General features: G+C 37.2%; 1 long non-coding RNA gene across 1 annotated transcript; it reads right to left on the reverse strand.

The window, feature by feature from the left end:
* Positions 1 to 1,015: 1,015 nt before the first annotated feature.
* LOC127157681 (uncharacterized) lies at positions 1,016 to 12,732 on the reverse strand. Its single transcript, XR_007825968.1, has 4 exons — positions 12,611 to 12,732; positions 3,092 to 3,246; positions 2,631 to 2,761; positions 1,016 to 1,129 (listed from the first exon to the last, which is right to left on the reverse strand). It is a non-coding gene; the product is annotated as an uncharacterized LOC127157681 (long non-coding RNA).
* Between the last annotated feature and the right edge of the window lie 8,761 nt (positions 12,733 to 21,493).

Below are 21,493 nucleotides of genomic sequence, written 5' to 3' on the forward strand. Positions count from 1 at the left end.
TGGAGGTGGGGGTCTGTTGGGGCGGTATATCACATCACCATCGGACTGATTTGTTTGCAGGCAATCTCAATGCCTAGTACATAAACATCCTCCCTCATGTGGTACCCTTTATGCATGCTCATCCGGACATGATCCTCCAGCAGGACAATGCCACCAGCCATACTGCTCGTTCTGTGCGTGAGTTTCTGCATGACAGCATAGTTTTGCCATGGCCAGCGAAAGCCCGGATCTCAATCCCATTGAGCAGTCTGGGACCTGTTTTCAGGGCCATTCCCCCAAAATTCCAGGTTGCATTTGGTGGAGTGGGGTAAATCTCAGAACCAAATTTCAGTCCATGAGGAGAAATACTTCAAGCAGCTGGTGGCCACACCAGATACTGAGTACTTTTGACATTGTAAAACAAGTTTATGTCTTATGGTCTTTTTGTGTTCATACAAACATTAAGTCCACTGAAATGTATGAGTTTATGAGTGCTGAAATAAATAAATATGCAAGTAAAAGATGTTAAACCAGGGGTGGCGAACTCCAGTCCTGCAGAGTTCAGCTCCAACTAAATAAAATCTCAGCTCCTAATAAAATCTCACCTGCTTGTATTTTCCTAGTAACCCTTCAGCCCTTGATTAGCTTGTTCAGGTGTGTTTGATTAGGGTTGAAGCAAAACTCAACAACTTCAGTATATTTTTGAAAACGAGTTTTTTCGTTGTTGATGAAAAGCTATTAATTAAATCATAAAAACAAAAAAATTAACCCACAGAGATGGAGTTCGTGTGGAGCAAAATTTACTACAGAAAAAGATTTTCATGCGACTGTAATAATGTCTGACGGTACGAAACAAATCCACTCCGAAAACACTGAATCATGAGAGGATCTGAGTGTGTGATTGTGAAACATGCAGCACATCCACATTCATTCAAACACCTTTCACTATTCACTGATCACACTCTCATCTGACAATGGATCAGTCTTGTAAACTGTTAGATCCCTGCATTAATGAAGCGGTAGTTTTGTGTCTCACCTGGGGTCAGAGGTCACTGCTTCTTCACTGAGATCAGGAGGATGACCTTCTGATCTGTCACTCTTCAGAGACACACAGCTGGGTTCTGGAGATGAAGATCTCTTACTGTAGATACTGAGAAAATACACCAATAAAATTCAGACATGTTTGGTCTCTTCTGCACTTTTGACAGTTTCACTGCTTTGCTAGCACAAGACAGTTTGTCTTACACTAATAAACTAAATCTTAGCAATGCTGTAAGGTTTCCTGACCTGCAATCACTGTCACACAGGGTCAAGCATCCAAATAAATGGCCAAAATTACATTTATCTTGTGAAAAACCCAGTGTCTATTAGGGGTGTCAAAGTCTTTGCACTAACGTATTACAGTGCGAACGTGGGTGATTATGCATATAACCAACTATAATCGATTTTAGCCTACATTTACTTTAGATATGCTTTCTTTTATGCCGTTTGTAATGCAGTGCGTATTAGATGCATGAAACTCACATACTGTCAGACATTTACATGCGTTTTGTGTTTGTTTGTCCTGAAACTGCAAGTGTATTTAACCACATCTCCAAATACTTTTATGATACAAAATTGATGTAAACACAGTCAGTTATGTTTTCAGAACAGAACAAAAATCTGATTTGTCAAAATAGTATGAATGCAGCCTATTAAAGCTGGTACTGTCTGTGAATCAAAAACTATGCAAAGCTGGTACTGTCTTTGAATCAAATGCTTTATCAATTAGTAACTATGATATTTACATTTTTAATTTTTAAATTTTAAATATTGAAATTTTAAAATAGCCTAAAAATATATTTTTAAATATTTTGTAACTGCTTATATAATTTAATAAAAATGCTCAAAATAAATGTGATATAACCGTGATGCGTCGTGATACTGAAATCTATATAGGACGATTCGGAAGTTGAGGGAGAAAATACTATTGGAGTTTTTCAACATACCCTAACTGTCTTGAGCCAGAATACACAGAGTTCAGGGAGAATAAGACAAGACAAGCGTTTGAGATTAAAAAGCATATAAATTGTAATATTCTTTTATAAAAATAACCGATTCTTTCGCTATATAAGACCCTCCTTCTTTCTCGGGCTGGGATCATTTACAACCTCATTTGGGATCATTTGAGGCAGCATTTACAACTGCATTTTGGAAGTTCAAAATCGGGGCACCATATCAGTCCATTATATGGAGAAAAGTCCTGAAATGTTTTCCTCAAATGTGTTCTGGCTTATCTGAAGAACATCTTTGGACCCTTACTGGACCCCCTGCAATTTGCTTACCAAGCAAACAGTTCTGTGGATGATGCAGTCAACATAAGACTGCACTTCATCTTGCAGCATCTGGATAAATCAGGGACTCATGTGAGGATCCTGTTTGTGGACTTCAGGCCTTCAACATGATCACTCTAGCACTCCTAACCCAGCTTTCTGTTCCTAACTGACGTGTGAAAGTTTTATAACAAAACAATGTTGTTACGTATCCTCACGCTTTAAGTATGGCATATACCTGCGTATCACGTAGACTATACATATATACGTATACAAGTAGACTGCTCACAAGCGGTCTGTTCTTCAGCCTGTTGACTCTAATACTGGATTATATCTCACCTGGGGTCAAAGGTCACTGGATCATCACTGGATTTAGGGGGATTCATGGATCTGTTGCTCTGCAGAGACTCTCCGATGGGTTTTGGAGATGAAGATCTCTCACTGCTCTCTCTGTTCTCCATAATGAGTGACTGACATGAGGTGTGTATATAGAAACACAAAACAACAGAGTTGGGTATAAGAGTTGTCAAGTATTCACTGAGTTTTTACTTCTACACTTCAAGCACAATCTGAATGTTTCTGGCAGACAATGTGTGTTTTGTGTGGGCAAACAGGGCATCTGTTTCTTTGGAGGAGGTTACTTGTGGCCAAGTATGGTGACCCATACTCAGAACTTGTGCCAGGTGCACACACACACAGCAGTGAGCAATGAACAAACACACACCCGGAGCAGTGGGCAGCATGTTGCTGCGATGCCCGGGGAGCAGTTGGGGGTTTGGTGCCTTGCTTAAGGGTCTCACCTCAGTTGTGGTATTGAGGGTGGAGAGAGTACTGGATATTCACTTCTCCCACCTACAATCCCTGCTGGACCTGAGACTCGAACCCACACCCTTTGGGTTCCGACTCTCTAACCATTAGGCCATGACTGTCATCTACTGCCATGACTGCCTCGTTGCTTTGAGAGAAATGAGAAAGATCAAGTTAAATTTAAAACTCAGAAGTTGTTCAAACTGTAAGACAGTACTTGTGCATTTTTCTATCCCACTAACTAACAATCAGATTAACAGAAGAGCCTCGACGACAACCAGCCCAGTGTATTATGAGTGTTAAGTTTCTCTACCTTTTTGGGAAAAGTGCACACCACTGCACTGTTTTATCTTCTCATGTTGCACTGATTTCAAGAGTACTTTCACCTTTCTGCACATAGATCCGAATTTATATTTTTAGAACGCGCATTAGCTTATTTTCCATCAACCGCTTGAAGAAACACTGCGTATATGCTGCGCAGAACTGATGCGCACTCTGATGTAAACAATCCCCACATGTAGAAGCACTGTGTGCACGCAGTGCGCGCCGCCGCTGCCACCGCACTCTAATCCTCACACGAAGAAGAAGCATGGCGGAAGGAGGAACGCTGCCGACAATTTATCCCCCTTCAAAAAGGGTAAAGTCAGAGGTTTGGAAATATTTTGGGTTCCAAAAAAATGCAGAGGGATTGCTGATCGAAGACGGTTTCCCTTTGTGTAAAACATGTGGACGGAAAGTGGCTGCTAAACACGGGAACACGTCTAACATGTTTGCTCATATTCGCGACAACCATCCACTGCAATTCAGGGAGATAAAGGTAAGACACTTCATTTCTCATGCTGAATACCACATAAAACAACTATTTGAAAGACAGGATGGCAAAATTACGTTAACTTATTTCCATTTGCTGCATGTTGCTTGCTTCCATGTAACGTTAGTTTAAGAGTTAGCATGAACTCCACTTGCTACACTTAAGTTTGCGTCTCGTATTTTAACAACAAAATACAATACTTAGCTAAAAGTAAGTTCTGTAATTAATAATGGAAGTTAGGCAGAATAATTTGATTTTAAGTTAAAAAAGGAATGCAACACAATCATACATTTTCACACAGTGCGAGTAAACTTGATGTTTACATGTTTACAACAAAAACAAAAAAACGAAAATTTACTTTGCTTGTATTCTCTGTCTGAACAGCATCTTTTATTTAAATTATCAGAGGTATGAAGTAATATTTTTCATTCCTATTTTACAGAGTGGCCATGCATCTAGCAGTGCTGGTTCATCTTCAGCTGAAGCCATCGTTCAGCCAACAGTTCAAGAGGCATTCCAGCGTCAGGCTTCATATGGACCTTCATCTCATCGGGCCAAGGAAATCAATCATGCCATAGCATACTGTATTGCTAAAGACATGATCCCCATTTACACAGTAGCAAAACCAGGATTTCTGAAACTGATGAAGACAACAGTTCCACTTTACAAAGTTCCCTCACAGAAGTTTTTCTCTAAGACAGAATTACCCAAAATGTATAACAGTCTAAAAGAGGATGTTGGCAAGCGTATAGCCCAGGGAAAATGGTATGCAGCAACTACTGACCTATGGACCAGCAGTGGAGGAAGTGGTCATCCATACATCAGCTTCACCATCCACTACCTCACAGATTGGAAACTTCAATCAAACTGCCTGGAAACACAGTTTTTTCCAGAAGACCACACTGCTGACAATATCAGTGAATTTTTTGATAACATGTTGCAGGAGTGGGGCATCAACAAAGAGTTTTTTGTCAGTATTACAACTGATAATGCTACAAACATGAAAAAGGCATTCGAGACGAGTGACGCCACCACCTTTCCCGGCCAGTGGTTTGGGTGTTTTGGCCACAACTTGAATCTGGCCATTTCTAAAGCTCTGAAAATCCAGAGGGTGGACACAGCTGTCCGAAGCTGTCGACATTTGGTGCAGGGATTTTCAAGAAGCTGGAAGAGAAGAAGAGAGCTCAGAAATAAACAAGAGGCCTTAAATGTCCCTCAGAGGTCACTCATCCATGACGTAGTCACTAGATGGGGATCGACACAGAAAATGCTGCAGAGGTTTATTGAACAACAGCAGGCAGTCTGTGCTGTACTGGCAACGGAGAGAGGCGCATGGCATTTGATGCCAAAGGATGCAGATATTGCAGTCATTGAACAAGTCTTGCAAATCCTTCAACCACTCAGTGCTTTTACTGATGCTTTGGCTTCAGAGAGCAGAGTAAGTCTGTCAGCCCTGAGGCCGGTGCTAAGTCACATCATCTCAGACATTCTTGAGGTAAAAAATGAAGACAGTGCCCTCACCATAGACCTGAAGAGGGTAATGAAGTCAGATCTTGAATCCAGGTACAGTGTTGATGCAAAGAAGGTGATGGACTTGACAAGCTTCGTTGATCCCCGGTTTAAAGGAAGCTTTTCTGATGACCTTGATGCCACGGTCAACTGCTGTATTGAGGAAGCCTCAAAACTGGCAGAGATGACAACACTGAGTGAGGGAGCTGCCCAGACAGAGCAAAGCAGCACAACCCCCCCCACACACACACACACACCCACACCCACCTCTGAAAAACAGCAGCAAAGCTTGGCCACCCTGCTCAACAAAATCACCTCCACAAGGCAGCAGAGAGCAGAGGAGCAGGAGGGTGAAGGCAGCATGAAGTCAAAGACTGAAGCTGAGATCAAACTGTATCTTTCTCTGCCACTAATAAAATCAGAGGCAGATCCATTGCAGTGGTGGAGTTTGCATGCTGAAGAACTTCCTCATCTTGCTACCTTGGCTGAGAAGTTTCTCTGCATTCCTGCAACAAGTGTTCCTTCAGAGAGGGTATTTAGTGCCAGTGGACATATCCTCTCACCTCAGCGTTCAAAGCTCAGCCAGAAAAAGTGAACATGCTCACATTTTTGCACTTTAATCTCGAGGACTAAAATATGCCAGGCAGCCCAGAAGAGATACCAGGAATTGGTTGAAAATGTTTATTGTTGATTCTTTAAAAATTGTTTTTTGCTCTTAAATCTATTTAAAAACATATAACAAATGTTGTTCTTTTGCAGTTTGCACATTCACTTTGATATAATTGCTCAAGTTTACTTTTATATTGTGTATTGTTTTATTTATATTTATTTGTATTTAAATGTTTGAAGTACTTTTAGTTAATTAAAAAGTTATTAAAGTTACTAAGTTGACGAAACTGAAGTTTTTTGTGTTTTTTTTCCTGTTTCTCTTGTAAAATTACAATATCGTGATAATACCGTATACCGTGATAAAAGCTCAATCAATTAATCGCAGCATGAAAATGTGATACCGGCACATGCTTACTGCACTGACATTGAAGTTAATAATACCCATTTTGCCTTTAAATGTAATCTTTTATGACACACATTTCAGTTACATAATGGTCGTGTTTCTGTAGGCCAGGATCAGTTTAAATTTCAACTGAAGATACTCTTACTTTTGACAGCTTTCCTCAAAAACTGTGGTAATATTTGCAGCACGTTGTTGTTTTACACTGAAAATCCAACAATAATTATTTTGTTCTTTATTTACCATAACTTGTATTATGAGCTACAATAACATTTATTTGTTGTAATATTATTCTTACAACTTCAATAATTGCAGTTATTTGAAATATTAAAAACGTGCATACCCAGTAAACCAATGTACTTATTTAAATCTTCTGGTAAAATCAGGCACTATTATGAGTACTACATTTTATAAAATAATATATGTTGTGGAGAATATTTGCTATTTTTTTTTTTTTTTATCATCATCATTAAATCTGTAGACTATAAACTTCTATTTCTCTCACAAGCTTCAGCCGAAAGTATCGCTCACACGGTTTGAACACAAACATATGATGATGATGATGATGGTAATAATAATAATAATAATAATAATATTAATAAAAAAAAAAAACAATAATCTGTAGAGATCAGAAACATCAAATATAATCCATCGGTCACTCAAACAGGCCTCATATTGGCGCTTTGCTCTCCTTTTAAAACACTTATATATTAATTGCAGTAAATTTAGTTTTACGTTTGACATTCTGTTTTATACCAATTAAACTCTTTGTGCCTGTTATGTTTTGAGCCCAAACTAACTCAGATAGACATAAATATATGCCCTTTATATTGCACAAGGCTTAATTTCAGGGAAAAAAAAAAAAAAAAAAAATATATATATATATATATATATATATATAAATAAATAAAATGAATTAAACAATTTAGCTACATGACATAATACTATAAAACCAATACTAAAATGTTCAGAAAAACATCCCGGTTATTACACAATGCCTTGTTTTTGGAAATAGTCTTTTATGTGTTTTTTTTATATACTGAACCCTCTTAAATTCATAAAACTCTGCCACCATTTGAGATAAAGGCATAAAACCAACTGTAAACTATTCCGAATATTATTCCCTATAATGCACAAGGTGTCACGATATCAGAGGGATGAGACCCGAGGCAAATATTAGGTGCAAACCAAACAGTTTTGTTGACAATGTTGAAGGAATAAGGTGCAAGTATAGTTTGAGCAATTGCAATGCTTATCTGCAAGTCCGTGGGTGAATTGAGATGGTATATGAGTCCGAGAAGTAAACACAGCACTTTGTCTTGGTGGTAGCGAGGGAATACTGTGGAGTAGAGCGCAGAGAGGTCTGGAGCTATCATCAGGTTGTGAATGGTAGACCAGACAGTGAGGTACTGATTGCCAGGGCCTTATATAGGGCGGGGCTGAGTGGGAACAGGTGTTGGCAATCAGTACTCAGATGAGAGAGAGCGGGTGTGCTGTGACGTCGGTAGTGAGGGTGGCTGAGGTGAATGCCTGACACAGGGCTTGTTTTTTCTGTCTTTATTTTTATATATATATGTAAAACTGAAATCATATATATATATATACTCTGACACCAAAGGAGCTAAAGATGCCAAACTAACTGTAAATTACTCAGAATATTTTTCTGCATGATGCACAAAGCTTATTTTTCTGATTATTATTATATATATATATTTTTTATATATACAGTACTGAACCTTTTTTTTTTTAGACAGTCCTGGAACCAGTTTAAATCCATTATTCTTGAACACAACTTCAGCTAAAGGAGTCAAACCAACTGTAAATTACCAACTCTAAATTACTTATTTGTCTTGATTATTAAATGTACAGTAGGGCTGTGACGGTGGCAGATTTTTTCCACCGCAGTAGAAAATGAACTACCGTCGGTGGTGTGGTGTTGAGATATATATATATATATATATATTAGGGCTGTCAAACGATTAATCGCATACAGAATAAAAGTTTAAGTTTGCCTAAAATATGTGTGTGTACTGTGTGTAATTATTACGTATATATAAATACAAACACATTCATGTATATATTGAAGAAATATTTACAAGTGTTTGTATTTATTGTAATTTTTATAGAATTTATATTATATATAAATAAAAATATTTGTACATTAATAACATATTTCTATTAAATATATACATTAAATTGTGTGTAAATCAGGGATGCAAACAGAGGTATGGTCAAAAAGGAGTGAGATTATCGAGGCTGTGCCCCCGCAGCAAATATCATAGAATTACATTGCCACCAACCTCTGCCATCCAGGGCTCACCCTATACACACACACAAAGTTCTTTATATGAAAATACACAGTCCCAGTTCCTTGGAAATTCTTAAAAGTAAAGAACACTGAGACAACGCTGGAAAATTTAACGTCAATTTTATTCCAAAATACAACTTATTAGACTATTGTGCCAGTCCCTTCATTACAGTGCACTTCTTCCAGCTCTCTACAGTTTCTTCTTCTTCCTTGTTATCACCAATGCCTCCAGGGCCTTGCGTCTAGCTGCATTCTTCTGCTTTGCCACGTCTCAGGCGTGCCTGCCTTTCTTCTGCTTGAGCAGTGGTCTTGGCCCTCTCAGCACTTCCGCAGGAAGCTCTACAGCCATACTCTGCCTGCCTCTTCTTCCTTTCCTCAATTCTCTTCTCTCTGAAGGATTTATCCTTTTTCCCTGCAGCCCTGATGTTGCGGCAGACAGTTTTGTCCACTGGCCCAAGTTTCACATCTTCCCTCTTAAACATGGTGATTCCTGTCCGCCGCCTTGATCTTAGGGTGTATTAAACTGTTTGCACAGCATTACAGGTAGAGATCCTCATGTTGGCACTTTTCTTGTCAATCACATCACCCATGAGGCTAAAGGAGGACTCTACTAGTGGCCCATGGAAGATGGAGAGGGCACCTCTGATGACCTGCGTGAGGGCTGGATACTTTCCCAGACTTATGACATGGGCCCACCACATTGTACCTTAGGATCTCCATGCTGGGGTCACTCTCTGTGGGCACCAAGTGCTTCATGATAATAGCCAACTCCTTCAGCTGAATAACAGCCTGTGAATGGCCCCTCACCACAGGATCGATGGAGGACAAGGCCTGCAGGGTTTTACTTTTCAGGGGTAGTTTGGCCTGCATGTACTTGCCACAACTGATGACATTTTCAATAAAATCCATGATTACCTGCAACACATAACATATAAAACACACATTTATATCGGCAATTTCATTGTTGCAGTACAATGACAAGATTTAATACTGCTTTTCTCCCAAATGAAATCAGGATTCTGATCTAACCACCATTAAATAAATGTTCAAATCAGTCTATGACATGAAATGGGTGATTACATTACATATTCATATTTGTCCCATATGATGTATTTAAACATGGATGGTAGCATCATGCAGGGCATAAAAACCATCACTGAATTGGAGAATGTCCAAATCTTCTTAGCAATTAATCAAAATAACATTAAGATGCACAAGATATTAAAAACTAGATGTACATTTTCGATAATGTGATATGACAAATTTTCATAATTACGCTTTTGCATTTTTAACCAGTAGGTGGCAGCATGTCCTAGGGGATTATTCAAAAATAAAGCATTCGCGAAAAAGCCAAGACCAGCGGCTCGTTACTGTTCAGACGTCAACAAGCTGCTAGCCTCAACTAGCACAAGTCCTAACCGAACATTAGCATTAGGCTACACATTGGAAAGGGCGTAGAGTTATAAGTATAAGCTGCTACTAAAGCATTACCGGACAAGATAGTGCTAGTCTATCTGGAATACTATTAAACTGCCTGACGCAACAAACAAGGTTTAAAAAAATCTGACTGTATTTTTGCTACAGTCATCTAAAATGTGCTAGCTAGCACTATCTTACAGATGAACCTGGCATAGTTATTATAAAACGTAATGACACATTAGGACTACCTAAACATTACACAATGCAAATGGTAGAAATTATATGATTAGAAGATATCAAATAACATGGTTAACCTTACCTCTTTTGCAAAAAGACCAGGCGCGGCACAAAATTCCAGGATCTCGGACTGATGGGAATCCATGTAATGCAGTGAAGAGCAGCCGGCAGCAGATAATAGTGCACAGCCAATTGGCTGAGGTGCGCAGCTTTCTGACTCACTGTTTTCTTTTCATATAAGTTTCCTATGTTTCATGGACTGTAATGGCGTTTACTTATTTAGTAATTGTAATACAGAATTTCCTATGATGAAATTATAATCTGACACTCTAAGGTACCCAACCAAAAAAAAAAAACTCATCGGATCTGCACGATTCACACATGTCCCCCCCAAAGCCGTGAAAAAGGCGGCATCCGCCAAAAGGAGCGCCGTTTGCATCCCTGGTAAATGTATAAGCATAATAATTACACACAGTACACACACATTTATTAGGCAAACTAAAACTTTTATTTTGTATGCGATTAATCACGATTAATCTTTTGACAGCCCTAATATATATATATATGTATGTATGTACAACGCCCGTCGCTACTACCGATTGGATGGATTAGTGAGGCCCTGGTATCGCCCCGCCGGAGCTCCTCGTGGACCCTGGCGGAGCACTGAGAAGATGGTCAAACTTGACTATCGGGAGGAAGTAAAAGACGTAACAAGGTTTCCGTAGGTGAACCTGCGGAAGGATCATTATCGGACGTCTATGGGGTAAAAGGCAAGCGACCTAAACAGAAACGACCGCCAAAGAAACGGTGCTCTCTTCAGCCCTGGCCGGGTACCCTGTGGCCTGGCTGCGGACCTGGGGGGGTCTGGTGGGGCTGTGGGCTTAAAGTCCCTCTCCCCCGCAGCGGGGGAGAAGGCGCCCGCCTGGGGTTCTTGGCGAGCCGTCACAGCCCTAATATACAGATATATTCTTTTGCAGTTGGTTTAATATCTTTAATAACGGTGTTGTTGTAGTTTAATGGATTTTTATGGGTTCAGTACAATAGATGGAAAAAAGAGCAAAATAATAATATAATAGACATAACAAAAGTTAAACAAAGCCCTTAACTTAGAACCTCGTGATATTTTACTTTGTTTTCAAAACCCATCTTTTAAACCCATCTGATAAAACAAAATTATATTATTAATCTGTTCATTATTAAGTTTTATATGCATAAGTAAATTTAAAAAAAAATAAGGAAACCATAATATACAGTATTACCTTTTGTAACACTGATCTTAAAATTTATTTTAAAGCATGAGATCACAAAATAAGAATAAAAACAACAAAAATTCTAATGTTTTTCAAATATATGTAACTGCTGTAATATTATTATATAGACTTTTTTGTCCTGGTATTTTTATTTTTATTTATTTGAATAATTTCTATATACATTTATGTTCATTTAATGTTTTGTTGTTGTTGTTATTCTGTTTTACATGTTTTAAAATGTATGACATTGCTCTATATTTGCCTTGTACATTTTGCCTTGCATTTCCATGTGATGGAACTAAATATTTTTTTTTTTAAAAAAATCCCATACATATAATTGTTATTCTGCTATGAGCAATATTGAGAGGAGGTGTGCAAACACGAAACCCTGCCCTCTATTCAGTGTCCCATTTCATGTCACAGCACTGAAGCAAAGCTGGTTGCATCTTCTGGTTCATGCATTAGCATTAATATGTAACTTTAAGGTACTAATTTGTACCATTTAAGGCAAAAAAAATATATATATCTCTCCTGAAATTAAGCCTTGTGCAACATAAAGGGCATGTTTATGTCAATCTGAGTTAGTTTGGGCTCAAATCATAGCAGGCACAAAGACTTTAATTGGAATGAAACCGAATGTCTAATGAATGTCAAACGTAAAACTAAATTTACCGCAATTATTTATTATATAATCTGATGTCCAGGCTCATTTCTGCTCATTTAACATTGAAATGTAGCAGCGGTTCAGTTAAACACATATTGATCAGTGTGTTTGGGCTCAGAACTGATCAACTAATAATGTTTTCCTCACTGGGTTAATATTTTTGTGGCAAATAAGACTAATAACGCGGCGAACTCAGAAATGTGCATTCTTTCTTGGAGAGACTGAAAGGAAGAGGAATCTAAAGACGCACATGCGAACACAAACGATAATATGACATGATATCAGAATAAAAGAACTGAACTGACCGTGAGGTGTGATATTTAATGGCGTCTTCTCATCAGTGAGGTTTTCACTGTTGTTTTCGATCTGAAGTGTTTCTGAAGCAGAAAGATCTGTTACCTGTCCTACCTGCAGAGCGCGTTTCAGAGATCACGTGACACTGCGGTAAAGTTGGTTCCATATTCATGCATAATATGCATGTACAAAGGATTACAATTAATTTTCATTACTGACTATAATGAGCAGTATCTACAATCCATTTTCCTGCAGAAGTCGATGTTTTGAGAAGGCTGAAAAACACGTTCATGCCTATGGAATGATGTGACGTCATCACCAGCAGAGGGACCGTCTACAAAACAAATTACATGAATCTTTTATGGCAAGTTGCTGAAGACTCTTTGGAGCTGAAAAGCGCTGCTTGCTTTTATTTAAAAAGTTCCAGAGCATGTTGATATATGACACATTTATGATTTATATATTTAATAAACAATTTGTGCCTCAAGTGTAGTTTTGTTTGCTAGTACTGTGTTAATGACTAAGGTTTCTTAGTTTAATAGCTTTTAAAAGACTTGATGGACTGTTCCTGAACACATTGGAAAACGTTAACTTGACCCTAATAAACATACTACAACTCTTTATTGTGCAATAATTGTCTTTATGTGGTCAATTTCTACTACTTCATAATGTGTTGTATTGGTTTCTTCAATGAAACACAATTTAGATATTGTCTTCCTATTCTGGAATAAGGTGGAAAATGTTTATTTTAACATAAAGAACATACTATAAGTCTTTAATATGCAATTTTTTACTCTAGATGTTTAATTTCTGTTATCACTGGGTTCTTCAATGTCACAGCATCCAGTTCAATAACTTTTGAAAAGAGGGTCACACCAATCCAAAACAAAATGCTAAATATTTATTTGACCCTAAAGAACATACTACAAGTCTTTAAAGTGTTATTATTTACTTTAGATGTTCAATTTCTACCATCACTGTATTCTATGGGGTTTTTCAATGTCACAGCATTCAGTTCAATAACTTTTGAAGGAAGACACTCACTTATCCAGTACAAATTGTATAATATTCATTTTACATTAAATAACACACTACAGCTTTTGGATGTACTATTATTTCCTCTTTGTGTTTAATTGACACTGCTAGTGTGCTGCATTTGATTCTTCTAGCATCCAGTTCAGTAGCTTCCAAAGGGTTCAATGGACTGTTTCAGAACATGTTGGCAAATCTTAACTTGACCCTAATAAACGTACTCTTTGTTTTGCATCATATGGTCAACAACTACTGTCAACCTGTTGCATTAATTTCCTAAATGACAAATTATTCAGTTCAACAGTTTTTAAAATGCTCTGTGGACTGTTACAGAACATTTATTTGCTTTATATGGGAAATTACATCTCCCCAACGTTGTTTTTTTTCATTTACACATTACACTGTTCAATAAGTCTGGATTGAATGACTATATCTTCTGGGACAATCTGTAAAATGTTTAAGTAATTTTTGATTTTCCAAGAAAATTTCCAATGCTATGTATAATAAAGAGTAATGTTTTCCTTATTAAATACTAAAAGAACACTCTGCAACATTGCCCAGTTTGAATATTTTATTTTGTGTATTTGCAGTTGGATGTACTTTGACAATTGCAAGAAAATATACATCAACTAATGTGTAAAGTGTCAGCACCATTATGACACTATCATGTGTACAGATTTTTTTTTAAAGGAAGACAGAGGAGCAATTGTCTCACATTAGTACAAACACATTTGCTCACGTTTAAACAAAGCATACAGTTTGGGTTCAGAAATGTGTTTTCATGATTTGGTGGCCAAAATCAATCAGCTGAGTCCCCACATTATCATGGCCCACTTAAAACTGTGCAATACTGTGTTATACTCTTCTGACATGGGTAAATACATGTGAATAAATGCATATTGTTTTACCCAAGTTTCCATTTAAAAAATATTTTTGTGTTGAAAAGGTTTTGAAGGTCTTTTGAGAAGGCATATTTAAAGGTCCTTGTCTTGTTAAAATCCATTTTTAAACTTATGTTCAGTGAAATTTTAACAATTTAAAAAGCCAACCTGTAATTTATATAAAATGTCAGTTATATATATGATACAAATTGTCATGAATGGTCCAAAATATAAGTTAGTTCAGATTGAGTCTACCTCTCTACCAAAAGCTCTTGATGTATTAATCCCTATAGACATCCTGTTTAATGTCATGTACCCTGTGTGAAGTCTCTTTAATAATATGATGGGTTTAGTACCATGGACAGTTCTGCAAGTTTTTAATAAAGTAATAAATTAATAAAGTAATCAACGATTTTAAACTCTGTTTTCATGTCGATATACACATTTGCATTAAATAGTCCACTCTCATTAATGGAGATCAGCACCGAAATTACATTGTCACATACGCACAAGTTAAAACAAAATTATATGAATTTACACATATTTGTAGTGGATGCGCTTGATCACTTTTCCTGTGGCATGCTATGTTTTAATGACAGCGAAGAGTGCTATAGGTTGCACAATAATGAATGGTTAAACTAAACTGCAGATCTCATGTTAAGAGAAAATATTTTTGTAGCGAGACTAATGATCAATGATGCGCACTAACTTCGATATTATGGCAGACACTGCTAGATTCGGTGGTTGGACGGTCCATTGTCCAGTTGAATCAATACAATCGCAGGCAGCTGCACGGTGTTGTTGATGTCACGTTTCTATTTTAAAATACTTTGTCAGTGATGCGCCGAGTCAGACAATTGTATTTACACTGCAATAAATATATGTTTCCACTAAAAATAGCTAAAAGATGTTGAATTGTTTAAACAATTGAAATACTATTTGGCCAGTGTTAAAGAATAAGATCAACTCAATTCTAAAATATTTATCTGATAACTATTTTAACAGTTTTACTTTTATGGATATTTTGATATATTTAATCTGAAACAACAAAGATATTAAATGATTTTGCAATAAAATTAATGTATGGCACAAATTACATTTATAAGCCGTTTCCTTAATGTCTTGTACCTTTGACAGTATTAAACATGGTCGCGTGGGTGGGAATATGCATGGAAATGATATGCAGATGAGGTTATGCATGGTAAAACTAGGCGTCGTAAGCTCCATATTTGGTGATTTCTGGGAGAAGACGGGGTGGAGATGCACGTACGCACTGTCTTCCCCTGACTGAAATTTATAAAGGGATTTTTCATTAAAAAAAAAAAAAATGTGCATACGCAAAATCTACCTTTTGTGAGTAGCTACGTACACTTTTAGGATGAATCTATACAGAGAGTTTTATAAATGAGGCCTCTGGAGAGTTCTGTTCTGTAGTTTGTTCTGTAAAGTCCAATATGTTTCAGAGCACTTCAGCCATACAAAGAAAAGCTATTGAACTGGATGATGCATAAAAAAAATCTACACAGCACACTGCTAGTAGAAATGGAGCATCTTAACAAAATATTTCTTCACTAAAAAAAAAAAGCTATTGAACTGGTTAATGTGTCATTAAAGAAACCAATGCAAAATGTCAGCAAACATTTTTGAGTAAAAACAATTATTTGTCCCTGCTAGACTTATTATTTGTATATTCTACACCCTAAAGATATAAAGATTTTTGTGTTTTGCTAGTGTAATGGTGGCTCAGGCTATAGGATTGCCGAATGACTAAAGAAACGTTAGCAGCACGATGGTATTAAACTGTACATTTCTAGTGTATTACCACCCACCGCCACTTATACCAACAACGGAAATAAGCACAGTTACAATAGCTACATATGTGGGAGAGCGTTGCTATTACGTGACTATATTGTATTGCAATAGGTAGCACTTCAATATTAACCTCGAATTACTAGTTAGCACATAATTTAATAACATAATAATTCATAACAGTATTTTGTTATGGTCACACTTAAATTGGTTACAAAATAGAGGAAGGATGGTAAAACATTAACAGTTAATTGTACCCAGCATGTATGTAAAATGTTACCTGAGAGAGAAAGAGAGGGGTGGGGAGTTAGAGAGAGGATGAAAAAGAGGGAGAGAAGGCAGAGCTCCAAGAAGAGCTCCAGCAAAGAAAAAAGACAGAGTAACAGTTACAATTTTTTTTTATCCCTTCCTTGATCATGTGACTAAAACCCAATGTGAGACATCCAAACTGACCAATCAGCAGATTACAGCTTCACCCACTGGGCAAAAGGTGCTAGACCCCCAATGTACTGTATCCAATGTACACATCTTGGCCTACAGGAAAGCCAAATGGCCCTTTTGTTACCCAATATATGTTTGGGACAGGAAAGCAGAAGTGTTTGATTATTTTCAACCTTACACTAGTGTTCAGTGTGTTACATAAATACACTGTTACATCACATGTATTGCATTAAAAATCAACTTTAAACAAAAATCAAAACTTAGCCAATGCAGCCATATATAGCCCATTGAAGATACAGGTAAAAACAGTGTTTTGGATTAGATACTAATATTGCTATTTACCTGTTTCAAAGTTATGGTATAGGGTTATTTTAAGTTGATGCCATATGCTTTGAGATAAGAATGCTTGCAATTGCAAAATTTGCTTTGTTAGGATGAGTAAGAAACAATTGTGTAAGACGTGCTTATGAGTTATTGCTATGTAATCAGCCACAAAGGTTAACAAGAGGGTACACAGGGGTGAAGAGAGCATGTTGCAACCCCAAGCAGAGTTTAAGCAGGTGAAGTCCTTAAAGAGGAAACGAAAAGTGCTAGACACAGACAGCAACGTAAGAGACTAAGGAAAGACCACGGCCTCATTAAGAATAAGTTGCAGAGACTGATACGACTACAGAAGGAAGATTGAAACATACAGAACATTGAGGAATTGATGACTAATATGATGATTAATTGAAGTGTAATGGTAATTACCTGAAAAGTTGTATAAAAGGTCTGAGGAGTAAACTACTCTTCAGATGCTGACTGCATTAAGCGTAGAGGATACCTGATACCCTAACGAGGGACACTTAACAGCATCTCCAGTATTGCTGTTGAAAAGTTTGATTATATAATGAGTAACTAAGCTGTTTTTTATTTTATTTTTGCATTAAACTGCTTTGTATTGTAAAATAAATAAGAGTTTTATTGTTACTATGGCCTCTTGTGAAATTTTACTTATAACTACAAATTAAACCTCGACCAAGAACAACCACGAGGGGACTGCAACCTGCGGGCAGGTGAGAACCTTTGGTTTAGGCTAGATTTGACTATCTTTACCCTACCTGAATAATCATAGGGTTAAAGCTGTAAGATAAAAAGACACCATAGTAACAACAGATAGATTATGAAATAGCTGCTATCTCTTGAATGTACTAGAGCTCAGATGATTCAACCTAATTAAATTTGATTACACTAATTTTATGAAGAAATACAGACACTGTTAATGTTGTCTCTCTACATGGTGCTGCTTTTACAAAGATTCTCTAAATGGTCTGATAAAGTACTATTTAGCAGTTTTTGTGTAGCCATTTTAGTAATTTCAAATCAATAATTTTGAAACAGAAAACACACACACACACACACACACACACACTCACACACACCAACACGAAAGTTGAATTGCCAAGAAGATTTTTGTTTATCCTTCAAAAAAACTATTGTAAACATAGAGCCACACGGTACAAACATTACAAACAGAAAATGTACTGTTTTTTATGCATTTAGCATAACAATGAACATCTCTAAATAAACTATATGCACAAAACACAAAACCATGATTGGTCTTTTGATGGGACCACTATGTTGAGGCATTTTACATGAAACCACCTCTGGCACAACTCGCACTGAATCTGAGAACAAAAAGGACACATGTTGTTAGATTTGTTCTTTTTTAAATTCAGTACCTATTTTGTCACTAGTGAAATCATGACATATTGATTACCCAAATCTCATCCTTGTTTGGGTGAGGTTTTTGCCCACAGACGGAACAATATTCTTCCCTTGACACTGCAATTATTAAAATGAAGATAGTGATATATGTTTTAAAAAAATGGTCTGTCAAAGAAATACACAAAGGACATAAAAAAGCTAAAATACCTGATGCTTGTAAAATGTCTTTTGCCATATTTCTCCTGCAGTTCCACATCCAGTCCTTGCTGGGATCTATGTGAATATTTTCCGGACTTTTTGGAAAGTTTTCCACAACCTGCCTGGCCATCTACACAAAAAAACATCAAATATTAATATTAGAAACAAAGTCTGATGTGGAAACAGCTGAAAAGCTTAAGTATACAACTATTTTTTTATTACCTGCATCACAAACACTCCACAGCTGTCACCATCCTCCTGAAATGAATGGTCTATTGTGCCAGGCTGCCATTTGGTGTCCACCCAGTCTTCTATTGAATCCCGATTTCTCCTCATTTTGAAGAATTCCCTGTTGTTGCACAAAAACAATGCACTGTGATTTTGGTGTTCTTCTGCAAAGTCCCAAATACACCAACAACAGAGTGTTTTGACAGAGCAGAAAAGTTACAGGTTGTTTGAAAAAGCTAATGTACCCAAATTTTTTACAGGCCTGTGTGGCTGCCTCCTTTTCATTACTTCCACGTTGAGGGTCAAGCACAAAAATTTTCTTTGATACAGCATGGATATACTAAAAAGACAAAAGAATACATAACTAATTAAAATGTGCAATAACATTAATATTGGAATGTCTTCGTGTGTAATACGTATTTTAAACAAGATATTTATTTTCTACTTACCACAAACCTCCAGTGTACATTGTCGACATTCACAGCAGCGATTACACCATCATATTGCTCAAAGTTGACCTGTATGACATTCAAAAATACAATCAATGTTGTATGTATGACCTAAATACTCAGAAACATAACCAGAGTTTCACTCACTTTTCTTAATCTTTGTTGGGCCAACTGCTCTCTTGTGCCATTTAAAAATACACCTGTAGTGTAATGACTCAGTTGGTAGAGTTTAGCAGATGCACCCTTTGCATTGAGTTGCTCTTAGATAGCATTCAATAGTCTGAAAATACACACATACACATTGTAATTTAACAACTTAATTCAGTTTGTAAATTGAACATACATTTACACTGAGTGTCTTTGCCAAATGGTGCACTATTTGGCATTCATATTTTATTCCTGATAGACATACCTCTCCAAATAACCAGTCATGGGGCCTCAAAGATTGGAATGCACTATGATGCAAGAGGTACTCCTGTTTGTGATCAGGGGACCTCAGAATGGCAACAACCAGATCAGATCTCAGATCTGAGGGTTTTGCCCAAAGCATTTCAACCTACAATAACATCCACTTTATGAATTACTTTCATTGGTTCATTGATTAAATGTAGTACACAGTTTTAAATGTTTACATTAATGACAGTATTACCTCATCTTCTACAGATAGTATCTCTGCAGGTAGAAAATGATGGTCCAGGTTTGAATGGCTCTTTGCCAGGTCCTTTCTACACTTTTGGGTCCTTTGTGTTTTTTGTGGACCTGGTATGTTGTTTGGTGCTGAAAAGTATTTAGATTTTTTCCCTGATACTTGTGTTTTCCTTCTCTTGATCCATGTTTCCTGGGAATGACTGATGTCCATTGGTGGCCGAGGCTTTAGCAACAGATCTTCGGAGAGGTTGTGCTGAACGATGTGTTCGGTGTATCTTGTTTGCAGGGAGCAATACATTTTTCTGATGAAAGTTCCTGGTCTGAGCTTTTTCTTAGATTTCATGATGGTATGTTTTACAATTCCAAACCAGTTTTCCACATGGCAATTGGTGTCTCTTGTTTTCTTGTTTTGTTTTTCTGATCATGTGATGCACATTCTAGATGCCTTAACAGCAAACCACTCCACATAGGAAAAATTGCAAGATAGTGGTCAAAGAGCATGTCGATGATACCTGGACAAAAGTATGGATTGTTGTCCATAGAGAAAGATGTCTCACTTGCTGAGTGTTCCTTGGCTTCTTCAAAGATCTGTCTTAAATATGGTATGAATGGTGAACTACCCACAATCGTAGTAGCAGCATTGTTTATGTCTTCACAGTCCCATTTTTCCATGTCTCCAGTTTCCACTGTTTCATCAAGCTTGCCTTCTTGGGGTTTAGCAATTACACTTTCAAGAATGTGCAGGCTTGCCTCGACATTTTCACTGCTTTTCGGAGTTGTCAGGACAGAACACAGTGCACTAAAGATGTGTCTTGTTTCAGCTAGTGAACAGGCATTCTGCAGTCTTGCAAAGGCAAACGTGACAAAGTCTAAGACCTTGGTCGTCAGTTTGCTTTGATATTGCCTGTCTGACTGCTTTGAGGATGTGAGCAGAACATATGTGCAGCACAGTGTAAGGTTTCATGTCATCCTGTGTTTTTTTGCCAGTGGAAATATCAAAAGCTCTTTCTAGGTAGGCTGTGATGTCCTCCCTATTGAAACCTAGCAGAACACTTTGCATGAGAGCCCAGCTATAGTCCGTCTCAACCTGGTGTATGTGAATTTGTGTGTACTTGGACAGATGCAATATAAATTGCATGAACCAATATGTGATCGGAGGTACTGAATGCTCATTTGATAGCATTTCACAGATTGGTAAAGGGGGAGAATCCCGACCCTTTCCTGGAAGAGTGAGTGAGTAATATAGCTGATTCAAGTCAAGTCAAGTCAAGATTTATTGTCATTCCGCTACATGTGTGGACATACAGTGGAATGAAATGTGTGTCTCGCAGGACCACAGTGCTACATAAATAAACATAACTATGAACATAAATACACTAGACGTAGAAGCAATTTTTAATCCTATACATATAACTATACATATACTATAAATAATTGACTATACATACACATAACCTAAGACAGACTATACAAGTAGTTTACATAATATAAAGGTTAAGAA

This window comes from Labeo rohita, unplaced genomic scaffold, assembly GCF_022985175.1.
Source record: "Labeo rohita strain BAU-BD-2019 unplaced genomic scaffold, IGBB_LRoh.1.0 scaffold_116, whole genome shotgun sequence".
Lineage (NCBI taxonomy): Eukaryota > Metazoa > Chordata > Actinopteri > Cypriniformes > Cyprinidae > Labeo > Labeo rohita.